The sequence below is a fragment of the Podarcis liolepis genome (genome assembly GCF_965112155.1).
Source record: "Podarcis liolepis genome assembly, chromosome: 11".
Classification (NCBI taxonomy): Eukaryota; Metazoa; Chordata; class Lepidosauria; order Squamata; family Lacertidae; genus Podarcis; species Podarcis liolepis.
The window spans coordinates 46,218,558-46,243,329 of NC_139565.1; the positions used below are offsets into that span (position 1 = coordinate 46,218,558).

The 24,772-nt window shown below is 44.5% G+C and overlaps 1 protein-coding gene and 1 long non-coding RNA gene across 4 annotated transcripts in view; one reads left to right on the plus strand and one right to left on the minus strand.

The window, feature by feature from the left end:
• The window catches only part of GHR (growth hormone receptor), a 108,491-nt gene that overhangs the window by 69,609 nt on the left and 14,110 nt on the right, over window positions 1–24,772 (minus strand). The window lies entirely within an intron of this gene.
• LOC310689124 lies at window positions 1,003–5,377 on the plus strand. Its single transcript, XR_014517344.1, has 2 exons — window positions 1,003–3,660; window positions 5,311–5,377. It is a non-coding gene; the product is annotated as an uncharacterized lncRNA (long non-coding RNA).

The following is a 24,772-nucleotide window of genomic DNA, read 5'->3' on the forward strand; positions in this document are numbered from 1 at the left end:
AACCATAAACCGATTAGGGATGGTGAGGTGTCTTGGCACAATTGATTTTCTTAATAAATTCAACAGCAGGTTGGAGAGCCAACCTTGGAACCAACCAGTAAAATACAAACATATCTCCCTCTCTTTCTCTTAAAACCCTGTTACTTTGGTTTAATGGCGGGATAGTAAGCTTAAATGCTGACAGGCAAACTTTTATTCAGCATTTATTCTGATCTGTTTGCACAAAGCTCATTTAGAGGTTAGATTATGTATGGTCTTTACTGAGCATTCTCCTGATTTGCTTAGAGGAAGGTTCGTTCACAACAACCATCCATCCGGAATTGTTTACATGTCTTCCCTCTAATCATTTGCTCATCTCACAGTTTTCGATGCATTTCCCCATCACTGCAAAAGTCTGGCTTTTGTTGTGCTGGAGCAAGGCGAGAGCTTTAATTCACTTGAAATGCACAAACTTAAAAATCTGGTATGAGCTTCAATCCCTGCAGCAAAATGCTGATCATCTGGAGACACCCTTAAGAAGGGGCTTCAAGAGATTTATTCACAAATTCTATTTTAGATCCCACTCTGCTTTTAACAAGCACTGGGCAGGAACCGCTGCTCCTTGAAAAACTCAAGTCTTGCATTGGCTCAAGCCCATGTCAGGTTCTGAGGGATCAGAAATATCCAAAGCAACACGTTGACCAAGTACAACCATGCAGTGTCAATGTAAACTCTTTATATGATCTATACAGAACATTGAACAGTATGAAATATATTATATGCACTCTCTGCAAAACCAAATAAACAGAAATCTTATAAATCTCTGAAAGTCACAAAATATGCACTCTTGGTGGATTCTCTTGAAAACATAGAACCAAATGAAAGTCTTATAAGTCTCTGAAAGTCTATGCAAGTTTCTGAAAGAAGCAATGGGTCAGATTCTTATCTGGTGAAAACAAGCCGTAAAGCTTTGTTTTATGACCTCCAACGCTGCTGAAGTAGTCTGCAAACAGAGGCAGTGAACAGTGATTCTGGATATACCCACTGTTTCGTGGAATTCTTCTTCAGCACAGCAGCAGGATACAGGAATGCTTCATAAACCCATCTATATGGTGAATGGAATTGTATAACAACAATTGCTATGGAGTAGTGGTCATAAAGTTATCTGAAGCATGTCAGGTGGACAGTCAAGTGGTCTGCCACCCTGCTGCACTGGCCAAAGGAAAGGACATACAGAGCCTTCCTTGAGTTCGCCCATCGGCCCATCTAGACTTGTCTTCACAACCTGGTGACCTCCAGAGGTTTTGGACTACAATTCCCATCAGCCTCAACTTGCTGCCTTATTCTCCTTTGGCTCATCTAGCTCAGTACTAACCCCACTGACTATCAATGGTTCTCAAAGGTTTCAGGCAGGGATCATTCCTGGTCCAGCCTGAAGATGCTAAGGATTTATAACAAGGGACACTGAGCCTGGAATAGCCTACTACTGGGCTCTTTCTCTAACATATGAATTGGTCCCAAACAGGCCTATTTGGGTTTTCAAAATGGAGATGTGAAGGCCTGGGGGGGGGGGGAATCTGTTTGCCCCCCCCCCAGTTTTTGGTTCCCCCCTCCAAAAAAAAAAGCCTTCACATCTCTAGAAGAATATTCAGATTTGCTGGGTTTCATTTATTGGAGAGAAAGGAATGTCTGGTAAAACAAAACAAAACCAAAATCCAAAACCACCAGTCTAGGAACTCCTGCTTGGGGCCAATAGCACATCAAAGAAACCAGAGTCCGTCACTGTGCTTCTCAAATTACCCTTTCAGGAAAAGGAAATGCAGTTGATTCCTTGCCAATCAGGCAAATCTGCTTTGTGCCTGCAGGGTTATGGTTTCATGCTGTCCCATGAAAATCTTATTTATAGAAAGAAGGCTTTGAATGGTCACAGATGGTTTACACTCACTGAGCTTAAGGTTCATTTGAACTACAGAAAAAGACAGTCGTGCTTGGCACAGGCTATCGTCGCTGATTGGGTTGATAGGGCAAATATTCAATTTGCTTCCCGTCGCAGAAACTTTATTAAATTGGCTCTGCTTTTTCTCCCCACTCCCTGCTGCATGAAATACACACAGATGATTATATAATCACTTTGGTATGCTTAATGTCATGCAATGCTCAAGATAGTTGCTATGTCTAATATCGCTTCATACTAGGACAACCCATGGCTTTGAGTAAGGCATTTGGATTAATTTTTTGTGTATCAGGGGCCTCTCTAGACCAGTATTTATTGTGGGTGCATTCTGTAAGATGTTCTTGACTCAACAATAGAGCCAGTGTGGTGTAGTGGTTACGAGTGGTAGTCTCGTAATCTGGGGAACCGGGTTTGCGTCTCCGCTCCTCCACGTGCAGCTGCTGGGTGACCTTGGGCTAGTCACACTTCTTTGAAGTCTCTCACTCTCCACTCTCTCCACTCAACTCACAGAGTGCTTGTTGTGGGGGAGGAAGGGAAAGGAGAATGTTAGCCGCTTTGAGACTCCTTCGGGTCATGATAAAGCGGGATATCAAATCCAAACATCTCTTCTTCTTCAGTGGACTTCACACGGAGGAGGCACACGTAGAATGGCCTCAGAAGATGATCCCAGGGTCCGAGTAGGTTCATATGGGGAAAAGTGGTTCTTGAGGTATTGTGGTCCTGAGCTGCTTAAGGCTTTATAAGTCAAAACCAGCACTTTGAATTGGGCCCGGAAACTAATTGGCAGCCAATGCAGCCAGCCTAGGATTGGTATAATATGCTCAAACCATCATGCCCCAGTGCACTAGCTGAGGTTTCCAAACCATCTTCAGAGGCAGCCCTACATATAACATGTTGCAGTAATCTAACCTAGAGATTACCAGAGCATAGACAACAGTAGTTAGGCTGTCTCTGTCCAGGTAAGGGCGCAGCTGGGGCACCATCCGAAGGCACTCACTCTGTGCCACTGAGGCCACCTGAGTTGTCTCATTAACCTCAGAGAGCGGTTTGAGGATGAAGCGCTAAGCATTTTTTTCTGAATAATTCTTCCAGAGCCTGCTTCAGTCTCCATAAACATCACCATCTGTTTCAGGGCAACGTGGTTGGGCCACGGAAAATGCAGCTTTTCATTACGCTGGCATGCAAGACAGTCAGTGCTTTTGAGCGAGTCTCCCCCTGCTTCTCTCCCTCCTAGAGCCGACTTTAAATACTGGGTCTCAGTATTTCTTAAGCATACACTTTTTCTGCATCTTACAAGGTAAACACAGAAGAAGCATTAATTTAAAGTCTGAGCGATGCTCATCTACAGCCCATTAGGTCTCTGCCAATGTAGACTTATTTGCTCTCCTCATCTGTTTAAATTATGAAATTAAAGTAACAGCGTTCTAAATGAGCTCAAGGAAGCACCTTTCCTCAGGCAGGGTGAGTTAATCTGCTATATCTTTTTTACAACCAGATTTTGAATGTTTAAAGAACATTATACATACACACTTCATTCCTTTTTTCATTTTTATAGTAATAACTTTTTTACAGTGCTGCAGATAATTTATAGTGGTATGCAAAATGTTCAATAAGTAATACCAAAGAGATTTAACACTTAAAGTAGCCTCGTTTATGCAAAAGTTTGGACGCTAAGCCAAGTAAATGATATTGCTCAGTATCCTTGCATTTAGGCCAGAGGACCAGAGGTTTTGAGTCTTTCGTAAAAGATTAAATTTGCATCGGTAAAGAACATTAAACCCCCTCTTGGAGGCAGGAGAAGAGAGGGGGAAGTTATGGATTGAGTGTGCCTGCGGGAGAGAGCGAAGAGATTTAAAACACCGCCGCTCTGACCCTGGAAACGGGCTGCTAGTAGGACTGATGTCTTTTGGAATGTTCATTGACAGTAACTGAAAATATTTGAAACTAATTTTGGATTGTTGAAAAGAGGATACTATTGACTATTACAAATAGAAACTGTTTCCCCCAGTGGAAGCCTTTGAAACGGGTTGCGTTACAAGAGCTGGGCTAGGGAAATTTCCAGCTGCAAGTTAAAAACCGTGAGACTCTGGGACTGACCTTGAATCTTTTAAGTGTTATGGTAAATGGAAGAGGAAAAACATACCAGTCAACTGCTGACAAAACATTAAGGTCTGGGAGGACTTGGCAACAATCCAGGAGAGGTCCATCATCAGGCTTCCCTGCTCCTTCTGTTGCAGCCTTTGTACCAGTATATTTAAAACCAAGAGGAATGTCGACAGAAGAGGCTTTAGTGGCTGCATTATATAAGATAAATGACTCATTGGATCAGCTTAACAGGAAAATGGACACGATAAATGCGAAAGTGGATGTTTCAACTATTAAAATTAACTTAATTACAGAAAGTATAAATAATACCAATACAGAAACCACCCAGAAATTGATACAGGAACCTACTTTGATACGGCAAACTGCGGAGGAAGCCAGGGAAAAAGCTGTTGTTGTTGAATGTTGACTGGAGAGAAAGAGAAAGAGAGCCCCAGCCCTACAGAGGCAATTTGATGAACATAAGTTGACGCTTGCTACGACTGAACTTAAAGAAAAACAGACGAATTTGAGGATTAGAGTTCACCTTTGGTGGACATGCCCAAGGATTAAGACACTTTGGGAGATGATTCATAATAAAATGAAAAAGGTATTTAAATATACCCTCTTGAAGAAACCAGAGGCCTTTCTCCTGGTCATGGTCGGCCAATTGGTGTTAAAGAAGGATAGAACTTTTTTCACGTATGCAACAATAGCAGCAAGAATACTCATTGTGGAGTACTGGAAGACACAAGATTTAACTATTAGGGAAGAATGGCAGATGAAGTTGATGGACTATATGGAATTGGCGGAAACGACTGGCAGAAATCCGAGACCAGGGAGAAGAGTCGGTGGAAGAAGACTGGAAAAAGTTTAAGACTATGTATAGAAATACTGTAAAAATAATGAATGTTAGAAAAATGTTGGAATGAAGTTATATGGCTTTAGTAGAAATGCTATAAGGAATTAAGTATAAATAGATTAATAGAGTATTAAAGGGAAAAATAAGGTTAGAATATGTTAAGATAATTATAGGATAGAAAACAGAGGAAGATGGAAAGGAATTGCTGAAACAATTAACAGAAGTGGAATACAAAAAGGGAGGTGTGAGGAGGTCGAGGAAATAAGGGAACGAAAGTTAAGATATTGAAATTGTTTTTTGTTTTAAATGGTTTGTGTCTTGTTTTGTTAGTCTTGTTTTTTGTGTTTTTTTTTGCTTTTTTTTGCTTTTCTGTTTTGTTGTGTTTAAACGGTTGGAAAATTAATAAATATTATTAAAACAAAACAAAACAGAGGTTTTGAGTTATTTTCCCTAGATTGTTATAAATTCTTTATTTGGTTCAAACTAGTAGCAACCGGTATGCTTTTTCAAGATATACATGGATTTCAAAATAGAAAGCTGTAATTAAATGAATCCAAAATTTGGCATATATAGAAGAACTCAGAACAAAATGCTCAGCTTGAATCTTGACGTTGCAAACAAGCAAAATATTATCAAGTTGAGTGTATGTGTGTTTCAGCAGGGGGGTTATTGACAAATCAAACACCAGTTATGCGGGAAACCCCCCCAAAAAACAACAACAACCATTTTACATAGACCATTTAACATTTAACAATTCCAAGATCTGCCATCACAGCTATTACACAATATGCCAAATAAGATAATTGCTAACAATTTTCTTTTCTAAAAATAATGTTTTGTTTATGACTTCAAATTCTCCTTGTTATTCAAGCACAAACATCAAAATATACGCAAGACAAAATGGGAATTTATAACAAGCACCAAAAAGGAAAATCTGTACTGTTAACTAACACATGTGAAGCCATTACAGTTGCAATCCTATGCACACTGTATCTTAACAAGTTACATGTGCAATAAACGTTATGCAGACTGGATAAATAAAACATTCAACAAGTAGTGTTAAGTCCAATCGCAGAACGGCAACCCCGTGCGGCCACAATGGCCATGTAACTTGTTAAGATACAGTTGTACATTTATCCACTCCATGTTTACAGTATCTCCAGGCTTTGTTTTGCATATGACACCTTAGTATGCTTGTTGCTTGAATGGTTACAAGTCTATCTCTATTCTAATTATTATTCTAGTAAATTTGGTTTTATACTTATAAGCCAGTTTGTGGTGTTGTTGTTTTGTTGCATTATTATTACTGTCACCACATTTGATATGTGATATACTTGGGAGAAAACCCAGCCTGAAAACCCAGAGAGCTACTGGCAGCCAGTGTAGACCAGTGTTAGGAACTCAGACATATAAGCCAGTCAGCCCCCCCCTTAAACCTAGGTTACGGTTGCCACAACAGAATGTCTAGCTGCCATTTCCCCCCAATGAAATTTGTAGTAGTACAGTGGTACCTCGGTTTACGAACTTAATCCGTTACGGAAATCCGTTCTTAAACTAAAACCGTTCTTAAAACAGAGGTGCACTTTCCCTAATGAGGCCTCCCACTGCCAGTGCCCTTCCACTGTTCAGATTCCGTTCTTAGTCTGAGGTAAAGTTCACAAACTGGGACACTACTTCCGGTTTTGCGGCATTCGAAAACCGAATTGTTCATAAACAGGGCTGTTCTTAAACCGAGGTACCACTGTAGTAGCAGTTGTTGTTATTCATTTTGTTTCTATAACGTTACATATTTTAAAGGGGGGGGAATCTTAGCGGTTTACAACACATGAAAACATCAAATACAACAATCCAGAATAAAACAAATTCAAGCTTCAAGGAAAACAGTTCAGATCCTCCTCTAAGTGACATTTTGCTTTCCCCATATTTATCTACCTACTTAATTTATAGAGCTGCCCCATAGCAGAAGTACTCTGTGAGGCCAGTGTGGTCAAGAGTGTCAGCCAGAACCTGGGCGATCAGGGTTTAAATCCCCACTCAGTCATGAAGCTCATCGGGTGACCTTGGGCCAGTCACAGCCTCTTAACCCACTTCACAGGGTCACTGTCAGGATTAACTGAGGAGGAGAGTGAACCATGTATTCCTTGCAGGAAAAGGGTAGGACAGAAATGCAATAAATAAGCTCTTCTGCTGACCTGCTTAATAAAGCTGAAGGGGCCAGCCAGATGGAGATGTCTGTCACCAACCTAGCATCCAGAGATCTCCACGTGGTCGCAATTGGACCCTTACTAGTAGGAAAATGCGCCTGGCAAATTTCTAACACTGCTGTAGACCGTGCTGAGCTAGACGGACTATTGGTCTGACTTGGTAAAAGACAGTTTCTTCTTATGTTTCTATATATAGTGCTTTCGAGTGCTGCAGCAACTTCTTATCAGTAATTCTTACAACAGCCCTATAAGGTGAATATCATAACCTAAACACACACACACAGAGTGGGTCTTCCTTCTCAGTAAGCGTGAACAGGGCTGTGTTGCAAATGTTCAAAACACAGAACTGGTTGAAGGTACGCAGCCAAGGCAACAACAAACGAAAAACGGTGCAGCGAGATGAGCTGGCCTCCTATAGAGAGAGTTAAAAGCTGACCTTTAAAAGCTCAATCATAAATGACCGAAAGCCATGTGTGTGTTTTTTCCCCCTTGTAGAAAATAAGCTGCAGCAACATCTCATTTCTTTCCCTACTATATTGCTGACAAATCCAATTAACTCCCACAGGCAATACTTGAAACACATTATAAAGCTGTTAGACGGAGCAAAAACACCATTGATTCAAGAGAAAGTGTAGGAGTCAATGGAAAGCGTCATTAAGAATCCCAATCACCGTCTTCAAGATCAAACAACTAAAGTGCATCTTTAAGGAAGAAGATGTGCAAGCCGGGTATGTATTGTTCTGACTGGTGAATGAGCCTAGAGATTGGCATCTTCTGATTGGCACCATAGTATGAGAAAGGCAGCTTGAGCGTCTACCCACACAAGATTTATTCATTTTGATTTTTTGCACTTAAAGGGCTTTTGTAGCAAAGCCAGGGACTTATTGAAGAAATTTATCCCCTCCCCTACAAGTGCTACCACAATTAAAAGACAGCATTCCCACAAGAAAGCAACAATATGAAAGAAGCCAATATTTTAAAAAATGAACTGGACACCACTGATAAAAGCCCCCCGCCAATGGATTTGCAATATATAACTTCATATCCGCAGGAACAGCAGAAAGCAGCGTGGGAGGCTGTGCTGTGGAAAACTTTCCAAGATGATTTCTCCAGTGCTTTAAACTTTTCCAATGCTTTTGTTTTCTATTTCATAAATGCATTGTTGACAATGAATAGATACCAATTGCAGATACAATATTAGGCAGGCCTGGCAGTTTCGAAGCTCTGATCTTTGTTTACCAAAGGTCACCCCCAGACTCTCTGCACTTTGCAGAAGGGATGTATGTCCGTACTGAGATATTTAGGTTTGCACAATTAAAGTGGGTTAAAGCACACCTTAGCACACTATCAAACCCACTTTAAAGAAAGAAATGGAGTTTTTGCAGTTAGGAAAGTGATGGGGAAACCCATCGAGAAGTGTGAGGTGAACCAATTACTAACAGAAAGGCTTGCAAACTACCCACAAGCGAATCCAGATGAATGTTTGTCGTTACATAACCTTCCCACAAACAAATCAGAATGAATGCTCAATAAGGACTTGATAAAATCTAGCCTTTGGATAAGCTTTGTGCAAGCAAATCTATCTCAATAAGCAAATCATCTGGAACCTCCCAAAATTCAACTAAAATATGCATGCTAAATTTGATAATTCTCTAGGGCAACAGTTTTCCAGTGCAAATTGTCGATTTCCCAAGGCTAGTTTGTATAGTATAATTTGCATAGGAAAATGGAATTTCCAATTCACCACTTTCTGGAAAACCCACCTCTTGGGTGGGAGGAGAACAGGGAAGCTTTGCACATCAGGATTAGGAAATCTACCAACAATAACATAACAACAAACACACATGCAATGAACGCATCGCTGGAACTTACAGTATTTTTTGCCCCATAGGACGCACCGGCCCATAGGACGCACCAAGTTTTTTAGGGGGGAAATAAAGAAAAAAAATTTATTTCCCCCCCCCCCAGGCGCTTGCGGGGCCGGCAGCGGGGAGAAGCGCTCTTCTCCCCGCCGCCCACCTTCAGACTAGGTCTGGGGACAGTGGGAAGATGCGCTGCGCCTCCCCGCTGTCCCCGCAGCTTGCGGGGCTGGCGGCGGGGAGAAGCACACATCTCCCCGCCGTCAGCCTCCAAACCACATCGGGAGACAGTGGGATGGTGGCGTTCTGCCCCCCCCCCCCCGCTGTCCCCCGACCTTGTGGGGCTGGCGCTGGGGCTCTCCTGAAGCCTGGAGAGCGAGAGGGGTCAGTGCGCACCGACCCCTCTCGCTCTCCAGGCTTCAGCGAAAGCCTGCATTCGCCCCATAGGACGCTCACACATTTCCCCTTCATTTTTGGAGGGGAAAAAGTGCGTCCTATAGGGCGAAAAATACGGTATTTTAACACACCTAGAAATTGTTCCATAGGGCTGGAAGTTTCACTTCTTACATAAATATCTGCAGGAGCACCAGTGGTTGTTCCCTGGCCTGGCAAGGCTCACCTGACAACATGACAAAACTGAGCCTTAGTGTCACTGGCCCCCTATTGTGGAATACTCTGCCATAGGAGATTCAGCAGGCACCTTTTGTTTTAGCTTCTAAATGCCTTTTGGAGACTATTCTATTCTGCCAGGCCTATGCAGGCAATTAATTGTTAAGTGGCGCTGTGGGTGAAGCCACAGAGCCTAGGACTTGCCGATCAGAAGGTCGGTGGTTCGAATCCCCACGACGGGGTGAGATCCCGTTGCTTGGTCCCTGCTCCTGCCAACCTAGCAGTTCGAAAGCACGTCAAAGTGCAAGTAGATAAATAGGTACCGCTCTGACGGGAAGGTAAACAGCGTTTCCGTGCACTGCTCTGGTTCGCCAGAAGCGGCTTAGTCATGCTGGCCACATGACCCGGAAGCTGTACACTGGCTCCCTCAGCGAATAAAGCGAGATGAGCGCTGCAACCCCAGAGTCGGCCATGACTGGACCTAATGGTCTTGGGTCCCTTTACCTTTACTGTATGATTTTAGTTTTTAAAATGGCTTTTACTGCACGGTTTTATGTGTTATTGTAAGACACACGGATATTTTTCTATGAAACACCAGTACATCAAAAAATTTAAAATAAAATAAACAGAGATAATTGAAAATCCAAGTCGGGGAGCAAATGCCCCCCTGATTTCAAACAACTGGAGACTAAGATCTGCTCTCTGGACCACAACAATCTGGAAAATGGACAGGGCAGGAGTCGTTTTGCACTCCATCAGTGGCAAAGCACAGGTGCTACCCAATAGATATCTGTAACACTGAAGCAACTGCATTCTAGATAGCACTCCAGACTCCAATGGCCTAATACCTGCATTTGCCCAATGAAAAATATAGGGCATTGAACCGGGGGCAAATCTGAAATCCCCCATAAGGAAACTTTTCCTTGAATGCTTCCGGCATAACCCACGAGCACCACATTGCATCTGTTGTGATGTAAGAAGGCTGAGTGGAAGGACCTTAAGCCTTGTGAACGATCCCAAGCCTTTAGGGATACAGCTGGTTTGAATACTTCAAGTGAGTAAACACATAATCGGATTGCCACTGGTAGAGAGCGTAGCGCAGTCACTGATTCATCTCTCGTAAGATGACACAGTTTCCGCAACAGCTACTGGATCACACCTCCTGTATGTCTGTGGATCTGTGGTACTATTTGCGCACAGACGCAACCTAACCTGACCAGTTGCAGAGGCTGGGAGCCCCCTCTTTAGATGGCAATGTGTGCAAAATGGAATAAGCCAGCATTGCTGCATCCTGCTTATTCCGCCGATTGTACCACAGGCCCGGATCCAGCATTCTCTGACCGCCAGTGCACGGGCTGTTGCACCAGTGTATGGGCGAAAATAATAGTCGCACAATATGAAACCCAGCGCTGCCAGTTGTATAACAGGAAGTATTAGAGCTACAGCAATCTGATGCGCAACCAGCCATGAGAGCCATGCTGGTTTCCTGCGCTTCCGATTGCACAAACAACTAGTACAGTACACAACTAAGTGTACTGAATCAGACTGCAGATAGAGGCTCTCCCTGGAGACTTTGGCCTTCATTGTCCACCCTGGTTCCTTAATAGCCCAGGGACTGACATCAAATTCAGTCGCTTAGCCCTCTTTCAACAGATCCCAGGATTATAGGAAGTTGAGGTGTTTCACTGATTATAGCCCAGGAAGGTGCTTAATCTGATCCTGGAAACGGGGCAGGAAAAGGTTTGCCTACCAAAAAACACAACAATAATGCCTGGTTATTAATAGGCTCTGTGGCTGCTTAAGCCCCTCTTCCAACAGAAGTCTCATTACTGCAATTTTGTGCTGCAATTTGTCACGTAGGGTTAGCGTAAGCCAGTACTGTACTTGTCCTCCCAAGATCAATTAAGCCAAATGGTCACTTGAAAACACAAAAGATATTTCTTCTTGAAATGTACTCTGAGTCGAGAGTAGATTTCATGCTCTTTATTCAGCTCATAGTGGTGAGAAGGAATGGAAGTTCCCCCCAGAATGTCTGCTTTATATGCATTATTTACACAATGGGCCCTACGTGATTGGCTAATTCCGGGATTCTCCTGTAGCCCAATCAGGTTGTGGATTCACTTCCACCTGGAGCTGGATTGGGTGGCTCCTGTGGACCAATCAGACTGCTGCATTCTGGATCCTATTGTTCTAGGACCAATCAGACTGCTGCATTCTGAATCCTATTGTTCTAGGACCAATCAGACTGCTGCATTTTGGATCCTATTCAGCTCAGTACATAACACTTCTCCTTGCCTCCATCCCGCTTCCTCTCTCCTAGCATCGACTGAGCTTGGTGCTCTGACTGTATCTTTCTCAGAAGCATTTCCAGGTCTACAATAAACCAGAACTGTGCACAGAACCCAAAGTGAGGTAGCACCATGCATTCGTAAAAGGGCATTAGGATACTGGCAGTTTCATTTTCAATCCCTCACCTAATGATCTGTATGATAGAATTAATCTGCTACAATGCCAAGGTCTCATTCCTGGTCAATACTGCCAGTTCAGGTCCTATGATCATATATGTAAAAATAAGGGATGAGGGTGTTCGGAACACTTTACATGTGCTTACATGTATGGTGCACACACCATACATTTAAAGCATATTCCCTCCTCCCCAAAGAATCATGGGAACTGAGGTTTAAGGGTGTTGGGAATTGCAGCTCTGGGAGGTATAAACTACAATTCCCTTTTTCTTTTTCTTTTTTGAGGGGTGGAATGTGCATGATATATCTGCATCCTAACTTACTTTGCCATTTTACTGCCCATTCCCTTAGTTTGCAAAAATCCTTTCCAAGCTCCTCAAAACCCCCCTTTTTTGTTTTAATCATCTTGAAAATTTGGATACCATTTGATAAACCATAAATGCAGCAGAGGTGTTGCATGCTGGTAGAAATAAACTCTACTCCATTAATGAGATGTTGCATTCTGTACCAGTTGCAGCTTTTGGACCAGCTATAAGGGCAGGCCCCACATAAAGTGCACTGCAGTAATCCAATATGCAATCTTGGATTGTGCAATAACCTTCCCCTGGAACACCATCAAGGTCACAGGCCTGGCTCACCCAGGCAGGAAAATGAGGTGACAAGAGCGGCTTGTGCTATTTGAGAATGCCAACCAGGGGGGCAGAGTTAGACCCATTTTTGAATGGGCCTCAACCTACCCACGAAGTACCTGCTTTTGCTATATGCCCAGAAGAATAACGTCAGCAGTGCAAAATCTACTTCCAAATCTAAGCAGGTCTGCCCCTGAGAGTTACCTCAATGAGAGACTGCCTGTGAACTATATGCATAGCTGTCAACTTTCAAATTTGAAAATAAGGGATCAGCAGCCTCGAAAATAAGGGATCAGCAGCCTCACCTGTCCTGGGGACAGTCTACAGCATATCTAACAATCCAGGATAGCAGTGGGAAGCAGCGGGAAACGGTGCTAAAATAAGGGAATTTCCCACAAAAAAGCGATGGTTGACAGCCATGACTATATGTTAAACTGCTCTGAACTCTTTGGAGAAAGAGTAGGAGGGAAAGCATGGTAAATTTGGGTAAATAATAAGGGCTGAGAGCTGCCAGCATTTCAGCCTGCCCCTGTGACTACATTTCTAACAGCAGCATGGTACACCATATTAGCAGGCAATAATGCTGTGAAAAGCATACCCTGCTAATCTGTGCCAGTCATGTCCCAGGGCATGGTGCAAAGATACAGGAGATCACCACCTTGTTGGAGCTAAGCAAGCCATGCAGATCCTCCCAGTGTCCCTATTTTCCAGAGACAGTCTCAGATTTACGGAAGCCGTCCCAGTTTCTAAATTGATCCTACAAAGTCCCACTTTTCCTTAGAACGTCCCTATTTTCATCGGAGAAATGTTGGACGGTTTGGCCTGGATGTCTGGTCAATGCCTAGTTGAGGGAACACCTATGGGTTCCATGATGGAAGAATGACAGATGTTAAGGGGGGAAATATATAAGATGTTGCTTTTAAAGGCATAACAGCTGGTCAGCCCAGTCTTTGTCAACTGGCAACCAAAGTACAAGGGAAGCTTTTGAATCGCAGGGCAATTCGGCATTTCTTGCAGGGAAGTTCAAACAGAACATAAAAACTCCTTTCCTCATTTCCCCACCTCCCAACATACACCCTATCTACGAATGACTGCCTTTTACTGAGATAATTTTCTTATTAAGTGGTTCACGCCGCTGTGCCTTTAGCAAGCGACTTCCCCAGCTGGGCAGCAGCTGCAGCACAGCGCATGATATCAGACCGTTTGAGGAATAATGAACACACGCTTCAAGGCTATTTGTACAACCAAAAGGCCGAAGAGCGAGAGAAGGAACTGACAACTTTCCCCAAAGCCTAGAAGAAGCACAAGGAATACTTGAGAGAAAACAAAGTGAGGAGAGCAGAAGGTACAGAGAAACACCACGGGTGGCAAGCGAGGGAAAGGAAGGAAGATCATAAATAAGGAGTAAATAAAGATTGCAAAGAGAGAGACGAAAATCGGGTTGGGATGCAAAGTTGAAGGCACTTTCTGTTCCAAATACAGAGAGGAAACCACTGGCATGGTTAGATGTGAGGTTTATGCTATGGGCTGTTTGCATTCAGTGTTTTAAGAAATGTTCTAGCTTTGCTCTATCTCCAGAAGAACAGCTGCTTGGAATCATGAGTGAGGAAAGGGTTGTTGCACCCAGGTCATGCCAGCATTCAAAACTCTCATTGTTCTACGCACATTTTGCAACAAGGAATTTCATTAGTGCAAGCAGTTTCTGAGCTTTGAGCGCAGTACTGCACCTAAGATTTCAGATTAAAACTCCAGAGTGGAAGGAAAGTAGGACCTTTTTCTGCCTCTCAACTTCCAGCCACCTTCTGAAGACTGGAGAAGAGACCCTCTTAAGAATATTAGGGGGGTGGGCAGGTGAAGCGTGGCTTTGTTTTTTGTTGTCTTCAGATGAGGACTAGACCATGTGAAAAATGAATATAAGATTTTAGCTGCAGTTCACTCATTTTCAACTTGCATTCTTCTTATAAAAAGTGTGCCTAGACATTCCATTGTTGCGCCCATAATCTAAGTTTAAGGTGCCATTTAGCTCCCATCTTCCATATCTCAGTTTCTAACACTGGTTCCTGCTTGTGGACTTCCAGAGGCAAGAGAACAAGATCGGGGTTTCCCAAACTTGGGTCCCCAAATGTTGTTGTACTACAACTCCCATCATCCCTAACCAACTAGCTAGGGATGATGGGAGTTGTAGTCGTACAACAGCTGAAGACCCAAGTTTGGGAAACATAGCAGGCCTCTTCTTGTGGTCCAATTCCACCCTTCTTTTAAAAGCAAATTTGCATGGAGCCATGGTCGGTTTCACACAAATGACTCCCCAAGTCCCAGCTCATTGCAAACCTTATCTATTGCACTTGGCACTTTATGCTACCGAATGTCATCCTCCTTGCATACCGTTTAGTAGTATATTGTGACTAGTTATGGCGACAGCGTGTAACTGGATTCTCTGGTATCCTTGTATTTATAGTGTGGACAGGCCATTACTTGCAGAGCATCAACAACCTTGCTATTTCTGTATGGTATGTTCCCTTCTGCCACACAGACCAACAACCCGCACCCCCCCCTCAAATGGGCCCCCACCTCCAGCTCTTAAGAATTCCCTTAAAACGGTGTACGCACAGGAACAAGGTGACGTCAAACCACCATGCTAACGCAATAATGCCATCCTTCTGGAAAGGACATTGGAGCTGTTCTGCCTAGCAGAAAGCTGATGAGAGCACAATATAAACATTGATACGTTTACTCCCAGACATTTTGACACCTGAGGCAAACACAAAATGGCATCTCCAGTCTCTCCAAGCCGGGGGGGAGTAAAGATCTACATTGGGGACAAAGGTGGGAGAAGACAAGTAGCTCCCTCGACTTGCCAAGAGGACATTGTAGAGGCAGCATGTGGGCAGGACGCGGCTGCCAAGGAGGCAGAAGATCCAGCTTCCAAGGAGTGCGCTGCCGCTGCCGCTGCCACTGTGTTAGTGGCAGCGGCGGCGGCAGGCGATGCATTCTTCAGAGGCCAGATCTACTGCCCCTGTGGATCCTGCTTCCTGGGTAGGCTGGATTTGCTTGCTGCTGTGGAAGCAACATGGCAGGATATTTATGAACGGATGTATCTTAGCGGTGATCCAGACATTAAGCAAGACACAGGATTCATCAACAGCAAGCACTTTCTTTTTGCACCAACACAATCTGATGCAAACATTTTGGGGGTGGGGGTGGGAGGTAGAGACAAAAGGTAGGTAAAGGACCCCCGGACAGTTAAATCCAGTCAAAGGCGACTATGGGGTTGCGGGCCTCATCTCACTTCCAGGCCGAGGGAGCCGGCGTTTGTCCACAGACAACTTTCCAGGTCATGTGGCCAACAGGACTAAACCGCTTCAGGCACAACGGAACACTGGGACAGAAACCAGAGCGCACAGAAATGCCATTTACCTTCCCACCACAGTGGTACCTATTTATCTACTTGACTGGCAGGCTTTCGAACTGCTAGGTAGGCAGGAGCTGGGACAGAGCAACAGGAGCTCACCTCGTTGTGCGGATTCAAACTGCCGACCTTCTGATCGGAAAGCCCAAGAGGCTCAGTGGTTCATACCACAGTGCCACCCGCAACCCTAGACAAAAGGTAGGATCATTCAACTAATGAGCCCCACTAGTGGGAAGTTCTGTGCAAGGACTTCCACTTGCTCAGCAAAGTTGTCAAGAGACCCTTATTTCCCTCACAGAGCTACAATTCCCCGAAATCTCTGGGGAAAGGGTCTGGCTGTGAAACCACACTGGGAACTGTAACTTTTTGAGAGGAGCAGGGGTCTCTTAGCAGCTCGCAGAACCTTTAAATATACTCCCCAAGATTCTTTTTTGGGGGGAGAAACATGACTGTTAAAAGTGCCTTTATAGTACGTTAAACAGATGTGGCCTTAAACCCACAATGACATAAAAAGATGTTTAGGTCCACCATGCAGTTTCATTCTGCAGCTCAATCCCCGGAACAAAACAAAAACCACATGGAACCCAGTCCACCTGCGCCTCCATCGTGGAGATTGACACAAGAGACAGGCATCTAATAACTCCAAAGTGCCATTGACACAGATCTCAGAACCCATGAGGTCAAAAAACAACATCTGAAATGTCTTTTAGTAGAACACTGTCACACTGATTTGCAGCAGTCTGTTCATTAGTCGAAGCCTGATGCACTCTCTTGTCTCTAACACCAGCTTGTCTAATAGCCTGTCAATCCAGGCACCCAGGACAATTTGGGACACCTATTAGCCACTCAATGTTTCGTAATTGGAAACTGCATCCTGTGTACCAGTGCGATGATCTGACAGGGAACAGGAGAAGATGATGAAAGACTAACAATGCTGGCCTTCTCTGCTGCTATCGTTCCCTTTATTTGCGATGCTCGGACTGCAAGCGCCGTTGCTTATTTAGCCTACATGACACCACTCCCACAAAAAAATACTGCTTTCTTTCCCATCAACGAACCCCCGAGCTTTCGCTAAAGTGTAACAAATCTGGCGCGCAGGAAGCTTAAAACGGCTGGGTGGGTGAGAACCCAAAAATAGCCGAATGGTGACTGAGCATGTTCAGTATCCGCGGAATGCTAACTGCTTGCTGGAAGGCAAGGGGAAGAGGAAAACTGAGAGAAAGGTGGAAGGAATGGAGTAGTCGGGATCCTTACCAGAGAGCACTCCCCAATGCAACACACATTTAAAGGTCACATCTGCCCCCAACAAATCCTGGGGACTGTAAGGTACAATTCCCAGGACGCTTGCGCTTCAGATTCCGGGATTCTTTAGTGGAAGTCATGTGTGTTAAATGTGTGGTGCATTACTTTCTCCAGAAGAAGAGAAGCGTAGCACAAGCATAGGATGTCTTTAGCATCCTTTAGGAGGGTCGTGAGAAAAAGTTCCATTGCACAAGCCGAAATGCTTGAGCTGACGGAATGAGTTTGTCGAGCACTGCCCAGACTTCTTAGCATGCTGCTCCAACGTTGTAGGCTAGTAACTGTTATGGGCTTATTTATGAGGCAGGCTGATTTTATAAGGAGATTAGGAAGAATATATATCCTTGTTCATGTGCAAATCACGTCAGCAACCAAAACCATAATAACAGCAGCACTGTGCTTTGGGGTAGCTTTTCCTGCCTGCAAATGCCTTGGAATCCAAAGCATGAGGGGATTCATGTATTGCGCATGACCCCAAATCCTGTGCTGTTAAGGCAGAGGAGATGCATGGCTATGCTTGAGTTCAACAGGAGGGATTAATTACACGCTCCATTTAAGCATTTCAGAATGGTTTAATACCTACAAGACATCAGCAGAAATGTAATATACTCAAGTTTTTCATTTACTTATTTTTTTAAAAAACCCCCACACACATGCCCACACCCCTGGAAAATGAGAAAAACCATTAACGTGCCAGAATGTCAATTGCCTGCCACGGTGTTGTGCTAAAATCTCCCACACTTATACGGCTCCGATCATTAAAAGTATTATTATTACCATATTTTTCGCCCTATAGGACGCACCGTCCCATAAGACGCACCTAGTTTTTTGGGGGGGAAATAAAGGGAAAAAAATTATTTCCCCCCAGGCGCGGGGCTGGGGCAGCCCGAGCTTCCCCCGACCCCAGCCCCCAAACAGGCAGCTCTCTGCAAGCCGTGGGAGCCCAGCGGTGGCTCCCGCTGCTTGAGGAGAGATCCGGGAAGCCTGCACACGCTGAAATCAGCGCGCGCAGGCTTCAGGATGCCTGCAACTCTCCCCAAGCAGCGGGAGCGTTCCCGCTGCTTGAGGAGAGATCCGCGAAGCCTGCACGCGCTGAGATCAGCGCGCACAGGCTTCGGGATGCCTGCAGCTCTCCCCAAGCAGCGGGAACGTTCCCGCTGCTTGAGGAGAGATCCGCGAAGCCTGCACGCGCTGAGATCAGCGCGCGCAGGCTTCGGGATGCCTGCAGCTCTCCCCAAGCAGCGGGAACGTTCCCGCTGCTTGAGGAGAGGTCCGCGAAGCCTGGAGAGCGAGAGGGGTCGGTGCGCACCTACCGCTCTCGCTCTCCAGGCTTCAGCGAAAGCCTGCATTCGCCCCATAAGACGCACCCACATTTCCCCTTCATTTTTGGAGGGGAAAAAGTGCGTCTTATAGGGCGAAAAATACGGTATTTAAATCCCTTCCGCTGGGAGTGATCCTTTCCAGTTACTTTCCAGACTTTGAAAAGGCATGGTCCAAATGGGTTGAAGAGATTTCCTCTCTCAACGGATGATCTATCCCTCCAGGAGTTGCTAACATGTCATTAACAGATTAATAAAGGCAGGGCAATTGCTTCCTGCTTCACTGCCCCAGTCCTGTAATAGCATGGCCAGGTGCTTGCAGGCACTGCGCCCTCTGAAGGTATGGAAGGTGATGTTGTAGCTGCATCCTGCACTGATCAGTTCAAAATTCAGACTTCAGGGGGAGTTGGACTAGACAATCCCCACGGCCTCTTCCCACTCTATGTGTCTATGTTTAGGACTTGGAGCACATTCCCAGCTAGAATTCTGCAGCCACCCTTTCTCCAAAATAGAAAAGAAGCCAGTTTAAGCACATCGCAGGCATCATGTGAGTACTTTGCCCTGCCACGGGTAGCAAACGCAGTAGCTGGGAGACTTCACCTCCCATCAGCCACAGCCAGCAGTGCCAAAGGTCAGAGGTGATGGCAGGTGTTGTCTTACCAACATCTGGCTGGCACAACATTGGTGACCCCTTGTATAACCTATGTTCCTTCCTAATATTTTATTGCCCAGCAATAATTCCCAATGGATTTTGAACATGCAGGGGCTTGGAAGATGCTTCTTCCAAGTGGTTCTTGTTTTTTCTTCTTCTGCATTTTGGAAACAGAAGAGGATTTCAGCGAAGGCGGACCCATTCGGGCAAATAGGCCATTGCCCCACCAACCTCAGTCCTTCTTCAGTCTGCCTGCCTTCTTACTTACAACCAGTCGAGAGGGCGGCACTGCCCGTTGAGCTTCTTCCTCCTTAAGCTCAGCATTGCCCTTGCAGAACATAGCAGGGAGGTGGGTGTGAGCCAAGGAAGTAATAATGGGCTCTGCCTGCCATTGGTTCTGGCTCCATTTATTGTTGGGTTTATTTCAGGAGTAGATGAAGGGTCACATCTCCACTTAGGCAATACAATGGTACTTGGGTTCTCAAACACCTTGGTACTCAAACAACTTGAAACCCAAACACTGCAAACCCGGAAATAAGTGTTCTGGTTTGCAAACTTTATTCGGAAGCCGAACGTGCTCCGTTTTGAGTGTTACGCTTCTGTTTTGAGTGTTATGCTGAGGTCTGTCTGTTTTTGCTATTTATTTTGCGTTTTTTTGTTTTTGTGGCTCTTTTTGTTTTGTTTTTGTGACTGTGTGTAACCCAGTTCAGCTACTGATTGATTGATTGTGTGACTGCAGTACGTTGTTTATTGCTTTCATTTTATGGACCAATGGTCTCGTTAGATACTAAAATTGATGTTAAATTGCTGTTTTAGGGGTTGTTTTTAAAAGTCTAGAACAGATTAATCCATTTTGCATTACTTTCTATGGGAAAGTGTGCCTCAGTTTTGGAACGCTTTGGTTTTGGAAGGGACTTTCAGAATGGATTAAGTTTGAGAACCAAGCTACCACTGTAAATAAATACATCCATGCTGCTCTTCCTTGGAGGAAGACTAGGATAGAAAAGTGACGCATGCCCCTCTCTTTCTGTAATGGATCCAACCTTCTTCTCGATAGCTTTTGCTACTCCAAGATCACTACAATTAAGAGTCTGAAAAGGGAAAGAACCCAGGGCGAGCAAGGCTCCATCCATCAAGCAAGCTGACAGCAGAATAAATTCACAGAGATGCCAGCTTCTGAAAGTTTATTGACTACAAGAGGGTTGGGAATAGCATTCGCATAGCCCATTCCCAGAACAGAGGAGGTGACTAGGTAAGAATTCACTAGCAACTCATTATTTGATGTTTGCACAAGGCTCTGGAGATATAAAAATGCTTAGCATTGCAATTCTGGTTAGGAAATGCTTTTTCTCCTCAGCAACCACGTATCAATCGTGCCAGAGCCAAGAGGCCAGGCTTGAAGAGCAAACCTGATCCTTTAAGGCAGCCTTTGCCAAACAGGTGCCCTCATGATGTTGTTGCACTACAGCCCCCACCAGCCCCAGCTAAAAGAGTTGTGGGTGGCGATGGAAACTGCTGCCACACAACATCTTGAGGGCATCTGCTTGGCAAAGGCATCCCTCAGGCTTTCTTTGATCTGTAGGATTGGACCCTGTTTTATTCCTCTGAATTTCTGTTTTATTTGCTGTTTATTTTCCCCCTGACCTCAGTGCTTAGAATTCCTGCCCCCACACCAAAAAACAACACCCACCCACACACACACACTTGCCAAATTCTGCACAGCAGCGTTCAAAATTTGTCAGATGATGACCTGTGCCACAAACTAGATTTAATGAACACTCACATCACAGTGCTCTCTAAATTGATATTTATAGTCTTTAATATACTCTTTTATGCTCTTCCACATCTGTTTAATGGTCCTAACCCTTTAGATTCTTTCATATTCTTATAGTCCTTTAGGTATACCTTCTGTTTTAATACTTTTTAGCTTTCCAAAAGTGATTGCAGCCTACTTGTGCTGGTCTATGATCGTAATGAAGATTTGATGATGAATCTTTAAGGCAGGGGTCAGCAAACGTTTTCAGCAGAGGGCCGGTCCACTGACCCTCAGACCTTGTGGGGGGCCAGACTATATTGGGGGGGGATGAACGAGTTCCTATGCCCCACAAATAATCCAGAGATGCATTTTAAATAAAAGCACACATTCTACTCATGTAAAAACACACTGATTCCCAGACCATCCCCAGGCCGGATTTAGAAGGCGATTGGGCCGGATCCAGCCCCCGGGCCTTAGTTTGCCTACCCATGCTTTAAGGTGACCCAAGATTCAACTGCAACCCATAGTAAAACTGTGGAGAGACAGAGAGAGAGAGACAGCGATGTCCACCAACCTAGATGGCTTTAAAAGAGGATTAGACAAATTCACAGAACACAAGTCTATTGATGGCTAATGATGGAGATGATGCTCTGAATACTGGAAACTGTAGGAGGATAGCGTGCTCTTCTGCTTGGCTCCTGCTCGTGGATTTCCCACAGGGCCACTGGGATGCTGAGCTGGATGGGTCACTGGCCTCTTAAATCCTTATGTCCCTTCTTGTTTCTGATAAATAAAGGTCACTTAAAGAAAGGTAAAGGGACCCCTGACCATTAAGTCCAGTCGCGAACAACTCTGGGGTGTGGCGCTCATCTCACTTTACTGGCCGAGGGAGCCGACGTTTGTCCGCAGACAGATTTTCCGAGTCATGTGGCCAGTATGACTAAGCCACTTCTGGTGAACCAGAGCAGCGCACGAAAACACCGTTTACCTTCCCGTCAGAGCGGTACCTATTTATCTACCTGCGCTTGACGTGCTTTTGAACTGCCAGGTGGGCAGGAGCTGGGACTGAGCAACGGGAGCTCACCCCGTAGCAGGGATTCAAACCACCGACCTTCCGATTGGCAAGCCCTAGGCACAGTGGTTTAGACCACAGCGCCACCCACGTCCCAACTTAACACAATGCCTATTGACTAGACCTCTTTTTAAAGTTCCTTTGAAACATGGTTATTGATTGCCGCAGTCAGTTTAGCATAAACAAACATTAGCTTGGCCTTCACCTTACACGGTGTCCTGTTTTCTGGATCCCAGCTCTTTTCTGGATGTACATGCCTGGGGATTCTTGGTTCTCGACTGATTTCACACACTAGCAACACATCTTGTAGAATTCTATCTGTTATAATTTATCTGCAAAATCAGAATGAATTTCAGGAACCAAGAAGTCCTATTGAAAAATACGACTTTCGAGCTTGTCTGGCCCAAATGACAACCAAGGATTCTGCTTTTGGCACTGTTTAAGGAGCCATTTGGCGCCTAGCTTATATATACACATGTTTCTAACACTGCTGTACATGCCTTGATAATTATGCCAACGAGCATGGTTATTCACAAAAACAGTTGTTGTTAACTCAAGACCTCCAGGCAATGGTACGCCAGTTAACACTATATATAATACGCTTAAAAAACGTTTCTTTCTGCTCTGTCTGCAAGGGATAGCATCAAACCTTTTTGATGTATTGCAATGAAATGGAAGCTTAAAACACGGGAAATGTGTTAAGTCTTTAAGGTAACCCAACCACCCTGTTTTTTGCTGCAGGAGATTAATAATAATAATAATAATAATAATAATAATAATAATAATAATAATAAATTATTATTTATACCTGCCCATCTGGCTGGGTTTCCCCAGCCACTCTGGGCGGCTTCCAACAAAATATTAAAATACAATAGTCTGTCAAACATTAAAAGCTTTCCTAAACAGGGCTGCCTTCAGATATCTTCTAAAAGCCTGGTAGTTGCTTTTCTCTTTGACATCTGGTGGGAGGGCATTCCACAGGGCGGGTGCCACTACCGAGAAGGCCCTCTGCCTGGTTCCCTTTAACTTGGCTTCTTGCAGCGAGGGAACTGTCAGAAGGTATAGTGTAGTTACCCATCGGAAAAATTATTAAGCAGCATTCACTGGAACCCGTGTTGTAGGCTGAAAAATGCTCAAGAGAGACAGCTGTGTTGTTAAGAAGTGTGCTTATCACATCCCTGGCAAATCCCTTAGAACACTGAAGACATTCGGGAGCAGAGAGTGACACGGCTGCTGGGCACAATGGCTATGTTCTACTTCCACCATAGAAGGGAGTATGCCTCTGAATTCCAGGTGCCAGGAATCACAAGGAGTGCTGGCCACTCAAGTCCTGCTTCTGGTTGGCCCCTGTGAGTGCAGAAGGTCCCAGATTCAATCCCCACCTTTCCCCAGGCTGAGAACCTGGGCAAAAGCTGTCAATCACTGTAGGCAATCCTGAGCTAGATAAAGGAGTGGTCTGACTTAGTGTAAAGAAGATTCCCATGTATTAAGGAGTGGGATATTTGTGGGAACAATACCAATTACTTTATGGGAAAGCATTTTTAAAAATTTGCCTGCTATGAATAATGGATAGTTGCTAGACTGCAGATTTGGGCAAATATTATCTGTCTCAATTGATTTTTGGCTTTTTTCCGGTGCATTAGGAGAGAAACGATGTCTCACTTCAAGTCAAAAGTCAGGACTTTGTTGACTCTGGTTAGGATTTTACCCAAGATGCTTTAGGATATAAAGTAGAGCTGCCGCTGATGCCCCACAATGCCATAGCACTGTTTATTTCTTATTTACGGTACAAGTAGTACCTGCAACAAAGGGCCGGATTACATTTCACCATAAACACACTTTTGTTTTTAAGTGGGCTTTAAAATGGCCACTTCTACTTTGAAGACAAAGCGGCTGTGGGGCCCTGATCCAGAACATGCTGCCAGCTCACATGCTTGATGCCACCCTCAGTAGCCCTATCTTGGCTCCAATACTGTCACCACTCCCTACTTGAGTTTGCTATTAGAGGGATATGATTCTGTATACCTTTCATCTTCCAGCCAGATCTGAGTGGCTTTTCATGCAAGTGCAAGAGCGGGTGTACCAGCTGTACATCTTCAGACCCTTCAGGTACCCTCTTGGTGCTTTTGAAACTTGCTCAAGCACTTCTTTGCCTTTCTGTTCTCATCAGACTTGCTGGTTTTGCTTTCTGACCACTTCGGCCTGATATTTAATTTGGCCATTTGTTTATAGGTTCATAAACAGTCAGTCAGTCTCTCTCTCTCTCTCTCTCTCTCTCTCTCTCTCTCTCTCTCTCTCTCTCACACACACACACACACACACTTCCTGTAAGGTTTGTCTGGTAAAATTCCATTAAGAAATGACCTTTATGTCCACCACAGGCATTGGATGAGGTGATTGATCATCGAAAACAGAATCCTGCTAAGGGAAGGCAACAGCAATGTTTCCTTCTTTTCATCTCCTCCACACTGGGAAATAGCAGCACTCACGAAAATAATCTTCAGACTCTACGTGACTACAAACTGTATATAGCTATTAAAAGTTGACAGCAACCTGTGATAATGAGTAGGCTGCAGCCTTACACATTTGGAAACCCAGAGATGTCCATCTTGGCCCTTAGTT